This window comes from Macaca fascicularis, chromosome 11, assembly GCF_037993035.2.
Source record: "Macaca fascicularis isolate 582-1 chromosome 11, T2T-MFA8v1.1".
Taxonomy (NCBI): domain Eukaryota; kingdom Metazoa; phylum Chordata; class Mammalia; order Primates; family Cercopithecidae; genus Macaca; species Macaca fascicularis.
Window position 1 is genome coordinate 107,602,378 of NC_088385.1, and position 12,620 is coordinate 107,614,997.

Sequence of the window (12,620 nt, forward strand, 5' to 3'; positions counted from 1 at the left end):
GGGGAGCTGAGTACAGTTTGGTGTCTCTGGATCTCATGCCACCTGTGCAGACAGCAGTGAGAAATGAGGCCGGAACTGGTGGGGCACTGGAGACAGAGCAAGAAGCTTAATCCTATAGGTCTGGATTTATTCAAGTGGTTAAGACCTTGTAACAGCAAACAATAATGCTCATCACATAGAAAACTAATTGTGATGCTATAAGGAATACATACTGTTTTTGTTCCTGGTTTCTGACACAGCTTCTAAGAGCCTTGGGATTTCCTGAGTGATGGGGTAATAGGAGCATCTCTTGGTGAAAATAAAATACAAATTATAAGTGCTATGAAAGAGAAGTATGTCCCTTGCTCTGATATGCACTTTTATGGGTCATTTTCTACACTAGTAGAGTGATTTTTTTTTCTAAAATGCAAATCTGGTTACATGTTCCCCATCCCACTTGATGATTTCCCATTGACTTGAGCAAAGACCCAGAACTCCTTGAGAGAGCAGCTGGCTATGGAGACCTCCCCCGCCGCCCCACTATATGATCCTATCGGTTTTGTCTCCTGCCCTACCTATATTCTAGGCTTCCAAATAAAATGCACTCCCCAGAGGTCTATCTTCTCTTACACAAAATGAGAAAGAAAGTATAGAGACGGGGGAAAGAAAGGGGTTTGCTTGTTTTCTCCCTTTTCTCTTCCACCCCAGGTCCTGAGTAGGGGTGATTTTGTGTCGCAGTGGGACATTTGGCAATGTCTGGAGACACTTTTGGTTTTCATAACTTGGAGGTAGAGGTGCTACTGGCCTCTAGTGGGTAGGAGCTAGTGATGATGCTAAGCTTCCTACAATGCACAGAATAGTCTCCCTCAGCAATTATCTGGCCCAAAATGTTAACAGTGCTGAGGTTTAGAAACCCTGCTCTCTCCCATCCGGTGTTAGTTCATTTAGGCTGCTGTAAAAATATACCGTAAACTGGGTAGCTTATAAACAACAGGAATTGATTCCTTACAGCTCCAGGAAGTCCAAGATGAAGGCACTGGCAGATTCAATGTCTGGTGAGGACTTCCTGGTTCCTAGATGGCATCTTCTAGATGTGCCCTGACATGGTGGAAGGCATTAGCTAGCTCTCTTGGGTCTCTTTTATAAGGGCACTAATCCCAGTCATGAGGCTTCACCTTCATGGCCTAATCACCTCTCAAAGGCCCTACCTCCTAATACTATCAATTTAGGGGTTAGGATTTCAACATATGAATTTTGGGGGGACACAAATATTCAGACCATAGCATATCCCAAGAAAATATGACTCCTACAGAGTACTCTCTCTTGACCTGATCTAGCATCTAGCTTCAGCATAATTCTCATGGTGGTGGTTTTCTAGTTCATAACAACATTGTGGACAGTCATTTTATTAATGAATCCAAATACTGGATATGAGTAACTGTTTTTGAAATTTTGTTTTCTTTGTTTGTTGTTCAGAATGAGAAACTGATTTCACTCATTGATCCTATAGCAGCAGAATTTTACTTTTCCCCAGATTTTTACAAACTTACAATTTATTCTTTTTTCCTTATGTAAAATAATAAATTTAGTACACTATCACATATCACATTTGGGTGTTAGCTGACTTATTTGTTGGACACTCAGAATCCACTGCCTTTACTTCTGTAAGAGTACTCTGATTTCTGCAGGGGAACCACCCTCTTCCGTCTCTTAGTCCATATGTTGTAAGTGGAGTTGATTCCACCCCCAGCTCCTGAGTTGGAATGTGACTCAAGCATAGCTAATCAGAATATCACATATCTTAGGTCACAGTCATTGGTTTAGAATTGGGCAGGTGACTTGTTTAAAGAAAATGAGATATATTGCTGGAAGTATTTTTAGGAGGAAGGCAGTGTCAGTTACATGCCTCTGTGTGTGTGTGTGTGTGTGTGTGTGTGTGTATTAATTGTTCCAAATTCTTCACTCTCTCCCTGTAGTAGAATTGAATGGTCAGGTTATTTGACTCGTGAATTTGCAGTGCCTCTCACAGGAGTAGGCAGAACATACTTCCCCACCCACTGATGTTGAGCTTGTCTTTGTGGCTTGCTTTTGGCAATGGAATGTGGGTAGAAGTGAGAGTGTCAGTTTCGAGCTATGGCCTTAAGAGACATCCCATGTTTCTGCTGCTGCTCTTGCACTTCCGCTATCTTCCATGAAAAATGAATGCCCTGGATAGTTGCAAGTCTCAGAATGAGAGACAGAAGGAGCACACCTAAACTCAACTTACAGCTTGAAGCAGCATCCCTCCTCTCAACCATGAGCTAACATGCAGATCGACAAACAAGAAAAATCCATGTTTACTACTGTAAGCCACTGAAAGTTGGGAGTTGTTTGTTATACAGCATTATCATAGCAACAGTCTAGCTAATATATCCTATTTGTGTTCAGATCTGTTCCCTTCCTTCCCTTCTCTGTTCATCTAGGGAGGGAGGGCTAACCCCTGACAGGCTACATTTTATAGGTTTCTCTGTTAACTGGCTTTGGCCAGGTTCAATCAATGGAAGGTATTGATGGGAGACTGGAGGATGAGAAGGGAAAAGCCAGGATATTTCTCCCTCACTCTCTTTGCCTCAGATTGCATCTCTGGTAAAGATTGCATCTCCTACATGGTTCCCAGTCCCACTGGGAAACTCCCCCCACCCCAGTGCTGATGGCCCTGGTTTCTAAACTCATCTTTTGAACTCTAAACCCTAGAATTACAGTGGCTTCCTACTATTGCTAATCTCTGAGTTGTCTTACCTGCTCCTGTTTACCTTCTCAACTGTTTTGCAAAACCAAGTCTGTGTTAAGTTCCTGCTTTTTGATGCACCTATAATGGTTTGTGTCTTCTGACTTGAGAACTGTATCGAATGACTCACTTTTTTTTAGTTAGACTCTAACCTAAGAGAATGAAGAACTAGAACTTCTGGAAACCATCATATAACCAGGAGGAACCTGAGAATAAAGTCAACATGAAAACCAAAGCCAGTAGAGACTGGATTTTGGTGACATTATCTAACATCTTAGATCAAGCTGTACCTAAACTTAGAGCGTTCTATCCTGGGATTTTAATTACACGAGCCAATACCTGCCCTTTTTTTCTTAAGTGAATTTGAGGATTTTTTTTTTTTTTTTGCTATCAAATATAACCAAATGTGATAGAAACTTGATGATACTTGAACAGTAAGCCATTTAGAAATAACACGTGCTCTTTAAGAGCCTGGCGTGTCTACAATGCTAATATTTGTGAAGATGTCTTATAGATGAACTGTAGGAGAGGGAGTGTAGCTCAATGTAATCATTCTTGCTAGGCTGTTAGATTTTTACATCTCTCTCCAGATACAGATTGTATTCGTTTCTTAGGGGTACTCTTAACAAATTGCCACAAATTTGAAAGCTGAAAACAATAGACATTTATATTATTTCAAGTTTCTGGAGGCCAGAAGTACAAAATCAAGGTGTCAGCAGACCAAACGCCCTCCAAAGGCTCTAGGAGAGAATCGTTCCTTGCCTCTTCTGGCTTCTGATGGCTCCTAGCATTGCTTGACTTATGGCAGCAAAGCTCTAAGCTCTGCCTCTGTCTTCATATGGACTTTCTCTCTCTCTGTCCTTTTCTGTCTCTTGTAAAAACACTCTCATTGGATTTGGAACCCACTCTAGTCCAATATGATCTCATTTCAATCCTTACCTTAATTATACCTGCAAAGACTGTATTTCCAAATAAGGTCACATTCTGAGGTTCTGGACGAACATGAATTTTGGGTGGCACTATTCAATCCACTATATAAATTTAACACACCATTTTAGTATTAACCGTAACTTGTTATAAAATTTCATATAATTGAATCGTTTATACATATTATTTGTTAACACAAATCAGTAGCATTCTTCTAAGATAGAGCTTAGTATTTTTAGAATAGTTGGCTCTCAACAGATTATCTGCTGAACAGATAGTTTAATTAATTGTGAATAAATCAATACCTCTATTGCCCAAATATTTCATCCAGTACTTTACACAAGGCACAATCCATAGATTGACATTCAATAATGTCAGAATTAAAAACATTTATAAAACAACAAAATGCAGGACAAAACAACTAATAAACCAATCAAATTTTAAAAAAGTCTTCAGTGTATTTAAATTACAGTGTATTTTAAGCAATAGAAGCATTCTTGGATGGCTGTGAAAAGGCCAAATCATAGTTCAAGACCCAATGGTTATTTGGTTATCACAGACCCTTCTGTATTCTGTACACCTTTATGGCAGATGAATGATTATTCCTAATGTAATACCTTTTAAAATTTAGATTTCCAAACATGGTGCTTTCTTTAAAAGTGGGGCACATCTCCACAATTGGAAAGTCAAACTGGTGAGTCTTGTTTTGCATTCTACAATTATGCCAATTTCATGTAAAGATACAACCTCTAAAACATGGTTATTAACCTAACCACCTATTAGAAAGCCTACACTTGAAAGTAGATTGCAGCTCATTAGATGAAACCCTTAATTACTAATTACAGTTTTTAAATCAAGATAGGTAAATGGTAAGTGTACTTAGATAGTTGGGTACCAGCTGGGAATTAATGTAAACGTAAGGAGATAGATAGATAGATACACACACACACACACACACACACACACACACACACACACACACACACACTACAGAGGAGAAAAGAAACAAGAATTAAAATAATTTAGAGGCAAGGCCAGGCATGGTGGCTCATGCCTGTAATCCCAGCACTTTGGGAGGCCAAGGCAGGCAGATCAGAAGGTCAGGAAATCGAGACCACCCTGGCTAACACGGCGAAACCCTGCCTCTATTAAAAATACAAAAAAAAAAAAAAAAATTTAGCCGGGCATGATGGCAGGCGCCTGTAGTCCCAGCTACTCGGGAGGCTGAGGCAGGAGAATGGTGTGAACCCGGGAGGTGGAGCTTGCCGTGAGCCAAGATCACACCACTGCACTCCAGCCTGGGCAACAGAGGGAGACTGTCTCAAAATAATAATAATAATAATAACAATAATAATAATAATTTGGAGGGAAACTCCTCCCCTAATCCCCACACTTAACCAGTGAAGGATGTGGCCTTAAAGAAAAGTGTTTTGCACAGATTTCCTGACTCAGGATTCACTTGCCACTACTCTGTCCTTATAGTTTTATAAGGTAGAGAAGTTACAAAGACAAAATAGAATAAAAAGCAAGTTATCATAAAAATGCACTGCTGACAAGATTTTAGTAAAGGGTTTAGAAATATTAAGTAGTATGTTTATGTGTGTGTGTGTATGAGGCAGAGAATTTGTGTACATATCATATAGCATAGTTTCAAGTTTTAATAAATGCTATTCAAATGTTTAGATACATAGTATGCACATAATAAAAATAAAAAGTTGACAGCTAACGACTCATTAAACAAGAGCTGTATAACACATTTTTTTCTTAAGTTTCTGTAGAGCAATGCCCATATTTTGATGTTAGGGTTCAAGAAATCCAATGTAATACTTTAATTCAACTCAAAATTTGGTTGAATGAGGTGGTATACAAACTGCCCTTTTGTTTTAAACAGAAACACTAATGAAACATAGATTTGAAAAATAGGTCCTGTAAATATCTATCTGTTTTGGTGATGTGAGCAGCAAAGTGTTGTGGGATTGATTTTAATATTAAAAGTGTTACTGAAACACCAGGAGTTTGGTCTAGGTCCTGCTGCTTGCAGCACAGAAAGCCAATGACTGAGACGACAAGTACTGCCAAGGAAGAAGGTTTTAATCAGGTGCTGCAGCTGAAAAGATGGGAGATCAGTCTCAAATCCATCTTCCTGACCACTAAAATTAGGCCGTTATATAGCAGGGAAGAAATGTAGCAATGTGTGAGAAAAAAGGAACTAGAGAGGGGTTAAGGAAGCAATCAGGATGAATGAGGGGCCAGGCTTTCATTGTCTGGCTGAGATGATCTGTTGAGTTTCAGTTCTTTGATACTTTTTGAGAGGTCTAGGGATCCTTTCCTAAGGAAGGAACTCAGATAAAACAAATGTAAGTTTTAAGTTTTAAGAACAGAAGGGTCAGTTTCTATGGTTGGGACTATTGAGTCAATTTCAAAAGGGGCAACCACTATCTGGTTTCAGGTTCATTTACCACTTAAATGTCAACTCCTAGTTACCATCTTCACTCACCCGCCTACCCCAGAATGTAAGCTCCATGACAGTAGGATTCCTTGTGCTTAGAATAGAGCCTGACACAGAAGATGTGTAAAATAATATTTGTTGAATTTACTTCTCAAATCTATATCTCCTACACAGATCAATTTAAACAGTGTCAGGTCTAATTTTCCAACAATCTTCTGAACATCTCCACTTGCACACTCCTCTCACACTTCAAACTGAACACACTCCAGACCAAAATGCATTATTTTCCCCCACAGCTTGTTTTCCTTGTATTCTTTAGATTGGTACCATCATCAATCACATAATAACTAAGTCCAGATGAGTCAGCTTCTTAGGTATCACCAGATACCTCTTCCTCACCATCCCTTCTAAATTAGGTAACCGTCATCTTTTAATTTAAGAGATTGCTACCTGTCTTACTACCATCTTCAAACATCTTTGAAAAAAAATTTTTTTCCCCTAAAACACAAATCTGTTCCTACCAGTCCTTCCTTATAATCATCCCAATTGCCTGTGGGAAAGAAACTTAATTCCTCAGCAACTACCAGGCCTTTCATCTGTGCCTACTTCTCCCACCTGATCTGTCTCCCAATCTGCAGACTTTAGTCATTCAAAATGAGTATTCCCAGAACATTTCATGTGCTCTCACATCTCTGGAACCTTGTCTTTGTTGCTCTCTCTGCCTGGAAATTAATTCTTATTCCCAGTTACCCCTCCCTCCTGGCAGAGTCTTAATTCATCTTTCAAAATTTAGCTCCTTTCAAACCTCTGCCATCATCACCCTCCAAGACTGTTAGGGGTTCCTTCTCTCACAGACCTCCACAGACTTCCATTTGGCCTTTACCACACTGCTGAGCACTTTGAAGCCTAAGGCTGTTTTCATTTCAGTTTCTTTAGCAAGCAACAGTACATCTCATTGTTTTGTCGAGTGAAGGAAGGAATAAATGCTAGAGAGAGGTGTCATTCCAGTTCAGTGCCCACCCTTCACAGATGGAGACCTGAGGCCCAGAGAGGAGACGTGATTTGAGGAAGGTTAAAAGAATGAATAGGGCCAGGTGAGGTGGCTCACGCCTGTAATCCCAGCACTTTGGGAGGCCAAAGTGGGAGGATCACTGGAGCTCAGGAGTTCAAGACCAGTCTGGGTAACATGGCAAAAACCCATTTCTACAAAAAACACAAGAATTAGCCTGGTGTGGTGGCACATGCCTGTAATCCCGGCTACTCTGGAGGCTGAGGTGGGAGGATCGCTTGAGTCCGTGATATCAAGGCTGCAGTGAGCCGAGATCCTGCCACCGTACTCCTGCCTGGGTGACAGGGCAAGACCCTGTCTCAAAAAAAAAAAAAAAAAAAAAAGGGGCCTGGATTGCAACACAGGCCTCGGGGACAAAGCCAGTGATTTTTTTTTTTTTAATTTATTTATTTTTGCTATGAAACAAGCCACATTTACAGATATAACCGACTTCGGATTGTTACGTTGTTAGGTTGATGTCTAGTCTCAGCTTTATTTCTTTTTCTTTTCTTTTTTTTTTTTTTTTTTTTTTGAGATGGAGTCTCGCTCTGTTGCCCAGGCTGGAGTGCAGTGGCCGGATCTCAGCTCACTGCAAGCTCCGCCTCCCGGGTTTACGCCATTCTCCTGCCTCAGCCTCCCGAGTAGCTGGGACTACAGGCGTCCGCCACCTCGCCCGGCTAGTTTTTTGTAGTTTTTTTTAGTAGAGACGGGGTTTCACCGTGTTAGCCAGGATGGTCTCGATCTCCTGACCTCGTGATCCGCCCGTCTCGGCCTACCAAAGAGCTGGGATTACAGGCTTGAGCCACCGCGCCCGGCCATCTCGGCTTTATTTCAACCCTGGGAGCTAGTAAACATCCCTGACGTTGAAGTTGTTGTTTTTTGTTTTTTTTTTTTCAGGCTCCCGTGTTTGCTGAAGAGCCAACATCCTCCTTTTGTGACTTGGGGCTACAGGATTCCTCCTCATCCCTCCACACCTGAGAAGAGGGGCCTCTCTCTGAAAGATTTCTGCTGAGGACCCCCATTCCTGCTGGGTTCCAGGCTGTGTCTGGAAACCGTGGCGCCAGGCCAGCCAGCTCCCGAGTGGATGTGGGTTTGGGAGCGGCTCTTAACAGATCAGGATAAAACTCAGGGAAGCGCCTTCAGCTGCACCGCAACATTCCAGAACGCTCAGAAGCAATTCTTAGAGGCGAGGTTCATTCACCTCTCAGGCCTGTGGAAACAACGGGAGGGGCTGTGCCTTTCGATATGGCTGTCGCTGAGGGGCCAGATCGGAGAACCTGCTCGGACTGAACCACTTCGCCTTTCAGTGGACAGAGGGACTTGGCCACCGAAGCTCCGAGACGCCCAGAGGCGCAGCGCTGGAGGCGCTGACAGGCGAGCGCTCTCCGGTCGCGTGCTTTCCTGCGGCCCGGGGGCGGGGCCTCAGACCACGCCCCCCGCCTTATGATTGGTCCCTTCGAAACAGGCGGCGGCGAGCGGCTACTGACCCGGAGGCCCAGGCGGCGGCGGCGGCGGCAGTGGTTGGTTAGGGGCGTATCCGCCCCGCACGGATTGAGCCGAGTTGTTGCCCTGGTGGGAGAAGTGACCCTCCTGCGCCTGGTGAGTACTTCCCTGTTTGCCTTCTCTTTTCCTCGCGAACTTTTACTCGCTATCTCGGGGCCTCCGCGCCTCAGCCTGAGGATTCCAGGAGCCCCCAGCGCTCTGAGGCCCCGAAGCGGAGGTTTGTTGGGTCCCCGGGCTGCGGGAGCCGGGACGCTCTGCGACTGCCTGGCTGCGGCAGTCGCGTGCTCTGATTGGCCCCTGGGGCCGTCAAGGTGAAGTTGCGCTTGCCTTCACCTGTCCACCCAAGTGCGGAGAGAGGGGCGACAGGTGTGTGGGGCGGTTGGGGCTGCTGGTGTGGGCGAACTCGGCTGGGAAGGAGGGATCCAGCCACTACCCGCCCTGCTTTAAATCCAGAGCGGTATCAGAGCCTGAAGCTACTGTAGGGTGTCCAGGGGCACCCTCATCCCTAAGCGCCTTGCACTTAGAGGGTCGCTTTTTTTCAGCTCATCACCCTCGAAAAGAATTGATGAACTCTCTGGCCCTGCAAAGAGAAAGAGATAGTTATTCTTGCCCTCTAGCAAGGTTTATAGGCTCTTCCCTATTTTTTCTCCCAGTCCATGCGGGGTCTAGAACGCCCACATGTGCGGAACTGGGGAATAGAGCTGGAGACCCTGCACGATGCCTTCCGCCCACAACCCTCAGTTTGGAGGACTGCCCGGGGAGAGGCTGACAAAAGAAAGGGAAGGCTTGTAGAGTGCCTTGGAAGTCAGAGGAAAGTTCTGGAGGGCGTGCTCCTCTATGCAGTCACCCCTGGTTCCTTTCCTAATCTTTTCACACCGAGGGATTGAATGTTGTAAATTTAGAGTGCTTTGTGGCATGGCGTGGTGGAATAGCTGATCCCCAGTCGTTACTAAGAGGTAATTTTTTGCAAACCCAGTCTAGGTCAGAGCCTGGGTTTTGCTTCGCTTGTGTGGAGAGCAAAAAAACAAAAAACAACAAAACAAAACAAAAAAACCGCTTTGTGAATCGCTATCTGATCACCTATCTTGGCACTTAAATGATTAGAAATTGAAATTCTCACCACCTCAGATCCCCTTTGGGAACAGATTGGAATTGTTTCAAATGACAGAAGTGGAAACTCTGCTGATCTGGTGTAGATCCTGATACCTGTTGTCTGACTCATCTGTTTCAAAATCTCATTAGAAACCAACTGTCATTGAACAGTAGGTGTTTGCTATATGACATTAATGAATTATAATTAGTAATTTTTTGTTTTTAGTGTGACAGTTGCTAAGCATGGGGGCTCTGAAATCAGACTTTATTGGATATCTAACCTTAGACACATTATTTAATCCGTCTAAGCCTAAATTTCCTAGTCAGTGAAATAAAGTTAATAATAGTTCCTACTTTATTAATGAGAGGGTTGTTGTAAGGATTAAACGAAATTCCACGTAACTAATTTAGCACAGTGCGTGATACATAGTTATTATTATTTCTCTGCTGTTTAACTTGGATAAAAAGTTTTGAGTTGTCCCCAAAGGGTGGGGAGAGGTAGAAGGTGAAGGCAGTACCAGAGATAGGGATAATTATTGTTCGTTGACTAAATTATACATGTATAGCATTTAAAACAGTATCTGACACATAAACACGTGGATTACTATTTATCAAACACATCATTATATACCAGGTATTGTGTTCTTTACTTATTGTTAAACCTCTTAGCAATCCTAAAATGTAGTTCATGTGTTCATGTTATATCTTTTTTTTTTTTTTTTGCTTTGTCGCCCAGGCTGGAGTGCAGTGGCGATCTCGGCTCACTGCGACCTCTGCCTCCCAGGTTCAAGCAATTCTCCTGCCTCAGCCTCCCTAGTAGTTGGACTACAGGCGTGTGCCACTACGCCTAGCTAATTTTTGTATTTTGGTAGACACGGGGTTTCACCATATTGGCCAGGATGGTCTCTATATCTTGACCTCGTGCTCCGCCCGGCTCGGCCTCCCAGAGCGCTGGGATTACAGGCATGAGTCACCGCGCCCGGCCGTTATCTCTATTATATAGGGGACAAAACTGAAGCTCAAAGAAGGGAAATAACTTACTAGGGTTCACCTGGAATTAAGTGCAGGCTTTCTTCTGTGTTACACACCTTTATATTCCTGACATTAAGTAACTTTCCTGCACTGGATCGTCAGTGTGACCGAGATTAATTTCTGCTGTGGGTATGGGTTTATTTTGAATACATTATGGATTTTAAAATAACGAGAAATAACTTGTGATGGTAAATCAAAATGTGATAAAAGAATAGTGTCAACAAAATGCATGCTATTAGTAAAAAAACCAATGATATTTTGGAGTTTTGATGTTTGGAGAATGGCCACTTCAGAAGTGATATTCCTAATTTATATTTGATAAATAGAAATGATGTTTGGAGAATTGGTCATTTCAAAAGTAGTATCTCCTCATTTATATTTCTCATTTAATTTTTGTTTATTCACTATGTTTTTACTAAGCTACTCTTCCATTTTTTTTGCTATCAATTTAAGTTTGTAGATAATAGGAAAGGTTCAGTTATTTGGGTAGATTACTGAAGAGCTTGCTGTTGATGATGAGGAAAGTAAGAGATTAAACTTAATATGTATTATGTTTTACTTTCTTACAGCAATGTGTGTATTTTACTTATTGTTGCTTTTCATACTTTGACATTAGATATACCACTACATATCTAATGAGTCATGCAATGGACATAGAATTATATTAGATATATCTTTACATATCTAATGAATCATGCAGTGGACATAGAATCTGAGAGAATAGGAAACTTGAGTCTGTTGGCCAATTTGTCTCACATTGAGTTTCTTCATTTTTAATTAGAGTTTAGTTGTCATAGAAAAATGTTTCAGAAGTAATGTTTATGAGATACAGACCATAATTATAACTGTATTTCTTTAGCGTTTCTCCTAAAAACTCAAAGTGTTTTCATTTGATTACATTGTTACAGAGTAGGTAGGGTGTTTTCGTTAACAGAAAGCCACCATGTATTTCATAAGTGTGTTACAAATTTCCAAAAAACTAGAATGTAATAAAATGTAGCAGATTACTAAATGTAATGTCATCTTTGCCTCTGTAAGCATCCTAGAATTTTTAGTATTATGACCATTAGTCATGTGCTGGGTATTGCTGAAGTGGTGACTCATAGAGATTTCTGCCTACTGTCATACAACATAAATGTTTCTCTAAGAAAGTATAATATTAGCTATGGTGAAGGGCTCACTTTATATAGATAGTTAGCTGTTGAAAAAAATGTTTTATGTTCAGCATGTCTTCTTTGTTACACACACACATAATTTTGAAAAGCTCTGTGATCCCAGTAACATTACGTATACTGTTACACAGGTTGCTTTTGTTCACACAACAAAGTACACATCTTTTCATATCAGTACCTATAGCTCTATCTTATTCTTTGAAGTGGTTAAATTAGTCTACTGTATGGATGTCCCATGAGTTATTTGAGCAGTTCCCTGTTAATGGATAGTTAGATATTGTTCTTAGTTTTTTATTTTTTATGTTAGTGTTTATGTATGTTCCCATACATTCTTTTAATCTATCATGTGTAAAGGCAAACTGATCTTAAGTTCATTAAAAAAAATTGTATACCACAAAATTTTTGACAAACTAAAAATTATATCTAATATAAAATTAAGTTATTCGGGTTGGATCTCTGCCAAACATTTCAAAAGGAAAATTTCAAATAAAAAAAGATTCTCAACAAAGTCTATATTTTTCAAATAGCATGTAATGTTTTATTAAACTGTAAACTTTTTTTTCTCTTAAAACTCTATCTGCAATAGAAGCATCTATTGCATTTAGGAGTAATTCTAGTACTAATTTTAACTCTGATTTCTATAGTGACATA

General features: G+C 41.3%; 1 protein-coding gene across 6 annotated transcripts in view; it reads left to right on the forward strand.

Annotated features, from left to right (window-relative positions):
- Positions 1–8,643: 8,643 nt before the first annotated feature.
- The window catches only part of GAS2L3 (growth arrest specific 2 like 3), a 52,894-nt gene continuing 48,917 nt past the window's right edge, over positions 8,644–12,620 (forward strand). For all 6 annotated transcript variants that reach the window (XM_074007591.1, XM_015431427.4, XM_074007592.1 and 3 more), the window contains exon 1: positions 8,644–8,769. The gene's annotated coding sequence lies outside the window, so the exon portion shown is untranslated. The remainder of the gene's footprint in view (positions 8,770–12,620) is intronic.